Source organism: Physeter macrocephalus, chromosome 2, assembly GCF_002837175.3.
Source record: "Physeter macrocephalus isolate SW-GA chromosome 2, ASM283717v5, whole genome shotgun sequence".
Classification (NCBI taxonomy): domain Eukaryota; kingdom Metazoa; phylum Chordata; class Mammalia; order Artiodactyla; family Physeteridae; genus Physeter; species Physeter macrocephalus.
Window position 1 is genome coordinate 18,762,484 of NC_041215.1, and position 3,706 is coordinate 18,766,189.

Consider the following 3,706-nt stretch of genomic DNA (forward strand, 5'->3'; position numbering starts at 1 on the left):
TAGCATGAAGTGCCATTAGTCAAACTTCTTTGATCAAAAGAATCACCCACAGGTGCTTGTTTAATTACAGACCTTTTGAATTCAAACTTTCCAGGAGACAGGCCTTGGAATCTTTTTTACTGGCACCTAGGTGATTCTTGTAATCAGACCAGTTGGGGAAAAGCTGGCTTAGTGGTTAGTAGATGGGTTTGGGAGCTGGGCAGGACCAGCTGTAATCTGTAAATGGGGATTCTGAACGTGCTCATCCTGCAGGGACGTCTTGTGAAGATTAATTGAGAAGTACATAAATGGCTTGGCACGTGATTTTCCCTGGGACCTGGATTGTTTCATCCTCATAGAGAATATAACTAATCCTGTTTCCATTTTTGTTTTGGCCACTGGGGGGCTTGGGGCTAAACTTATGGCTCAGTCATAACAACTGTTCATTCACTCATTTAAAAAATTCCTTTACTCATTTAGAAAATATTTATTGATCATATACCATGTTCCAGGCACTGGAGAAAGAGCAATGAACAAAACAGATATGGTTCCTGCCTCTGTGGTGCTGGCAGCCTAGTGAGGGAGGCAGATAAAAAAATAAACAAGAAAAACGTACAGTAGGATCACTGGTGATAAGTGTCATGGAGAACAAAGAGGTAGGGGGCTTGGGAGAGGTAGTTTTGGGTGAGTTATAAAAATTGAAATCGAGAGGTCAGGTAGGTCCTTGTTGAGAAGGTAACATTTGAGCAGAGACTTGAGGGAGCTATACATGTGCTGGGGGAAGAGCCCTCCTTAGGCAAAAAGAACTGTCTGTGCCAAGGTCCTGAGAAAGGACCATGCCTGCTGAGTTGGAGAAACAGAGGAAGCTCATGTGGCTGAGGCCATGTTGGAGGGGGGAGAGTGGGAGGAAGTGGGGACAGGGAGGTGATGGGGGGCAGGTCACGCAGGGCCTATGGGTCGAGGTGAGGACTCTGGCTTCCTCTCTGAGATGGGGGGTGTCGGGGAGTTTCTGAGCATATTTCTGCTGTAACTGTCCTTCCTCCCCACCCCACTCCATCCTGTGGTGTGTGAGGCTGAGTGAAAATAAATAAAGCCACCACACAAGTGCAGGAGAGCTAGCTCATTGTCTTGAGAAAGGGGTGACTGACCACAGTGTTGCTGTGACTAATCTTCCCACAGGTGGCCACACATCCCCTGCCCTCAGAGCCAGGGTGCTTATCCTATCCCTGTTTTTAACCCTTTCTGTGATATGAGGGGTGAAGTAGGTAAAGCTGCTCCATGAGGCAGATTGATGGAAGGGAAATGCACATGTTTTTCTTTTCTTCTTTATAAAACTGCCTTCCGAAAAAACCCATTTTGGACAAGTGTGGGAGGGAGGGCTGTCAGGTATGTGTGTATGATGCCAGAAAGTTGCAGGGCATGCCAAGGCTGGGGGGAGGTCAGCAAGTTAGTGAGCAGGAGTAGGTGAGGTTGAGTGGGCTCAGGTAAATCGGAAGAGTTGGAGATAAGCTGGAGATAATTGGCTCCACCTGGCAACAGTGGGAGGACGGCTATGCAAGACCAGGGGGTGAAAATGAGGTAGAGGTTTACATCTGCTCTACAATTACTGTGACCCCTGAGGGTCTGTCACCCAGGACAAGTGGGCTCATTTCCAAGCTGTCTGGTTTGAGCCAGTCCCTCTGCCTTGGATTTTGTTTCACCTTCTGCAAAGACTTCGTTATTATTATCCTCATTAACAGACAGGGAAACTGAGGTTTGGAGCAGTTATACACGTTGCCTAACATCAAACAACCAGCACCAAATGGGCCATTTCACCCCCTCATCGCTGCGCTGGTGTCATGGCCAAATTTCTCTTTCTTGAAATCCTTTTCTGCCTCAGGTTTCTGTCCTTGCTGTTCCTTTTGCCTATAATGCTTTTCCCTCAGTCTTTATTTTATTTTATTTTATTTTTATTTATTTTTTTTTTTTTGTGGTATGCGGGCCTCCCTCTGCTGTGGCGTCTCCCGACAGGGAGGTGATGGGGGGCAGGTCACGCAGGGCCTATGGGTCGAGGTGAGGACTCTGGCTTCCTCTCTGAGATGGGGGGTGTCGGGGAGTTTCTGAGCATATTTCTGCTGTAACTGTCCTTCCTCCCCACCCCACTCCATCCTGTGGTGTGTGAGGCTGAGTGAAAATAAATAAAGCCACCACACAAGTGCAGGAGAGCTAGCTCATTGTCTTGAGAAAGGGGTGACTGACCACAGTGTTGCTGTGACTAATCTTCCCACAGGTGGCCACACATCCCCTGCCCTCAGAGCCAGGGTGCTTATCCTATCCCTGTTTTTAACCCTTTCTGTGATATGAGGGGTGAAGTAGGTAAAGCTGCTCCATGAGGCAGATTGATGGAAGGGAAATGCACATGTTTTTCTTTTCTTCTTTATAAAACTGCCTTCCGAAAAAACCCATTTTGGACAAGTGTGGGAGGGAGGGCTGTCAGGTATGTGTGTATGATGCCAGAAAGTTGCAGGGCATGCCAAGGCTGGGGGGAGGTCAGCAAGTTAGTGAGCAGGAGTAGGTGAGGTTGAGTGGGCTCAGGTAAATCGGAAGAGTTGGAGATAAGCTGGAGATAATTGGCTCCACCTGGCAACAGTGGGAGGACGGCTATGCAAGACCAGGGGGTGAAAATGAGGTAGAGGTTTACATCTGCTCTACAATTACTGTGACCCCTGAGGGTCTGTCACCCAGGACAAGTGGGCTCATTTCCAAGCTGTCTGGTTTGAGCCAGTCCCTCTGCCTTGGATTTTGTTTCACCTTCTGCAAAGACTTCGTTATTATTATCCTCATTAACAGACAGGGAAACTGAGGTTTGGAGCAGTTATACACGTTGCCTAACATCAAACAACCAGCACCAAATGGGCCATTTCACCCCCTCATCGCTGCGCTGGTGTCATGGCCAAATTTCTCTTTCTTGAAATCCTTTTCTGCCTCAGGTTTCTGTCCTTGCTGTTCCTTTTGCCTATAATGCTTTTCCCTCAGTCTTTATTTTATTTTATTTTATTTTTATTTATTTTTTTTTTTTTGTGGTATGCGGGCCTCCCTCTGCTGCGGCGTCTCCCGTTGCGGAACACAGGCTCCGGACGCGCAGGCTCAGCGGCCACGGCTCACGGGCCCAGCCGCTCCGCGGCATGTGGGATCTTCCCGGACCGGGGCACGAACCCGCGTCCCCTGCATCGGCAGGCTGGCTCTCGACCACCGCGCCACCAGGGAAGCCCCTCCCTCAGTCTTTAAATGACTTTCCTGGGGACTTCCCTGGCGGTCCAGTGGTTAAGACTCCGTGCTTCCACTGCAGGGGGCATGGGTTCAATTCCTGGTAGGGGAACTAAGGTCCCACATGCCATGCAGCATGGCCAAAAAACAACAATAACAACAACAAAAAATTCCCCCCCAAAACAAAAAACTCTCCTTTTCTATTTTTAGGTCTTGGTTCAAACACTACTTTCTCAGGAAAGGCTTTCCCTGAATACCCACTCTAAAATGCCTCTGCTTATTTATGTCTATCCTACACACAGTAGGTATTCTATAAATATTTGTTGAATGAATAAACGAATTGGATAAGAACAGTTGATCCTCCTAGTAACAACTTCAACTGCAGTTAAATCCTGTGTCACCAGTTTTGTCTGTCTCCACCTCGAAGATGAAGGTGCCATGGGAATAGGGGGCCCGTCTGTTGTGTTCCCTGAAGGAGCCC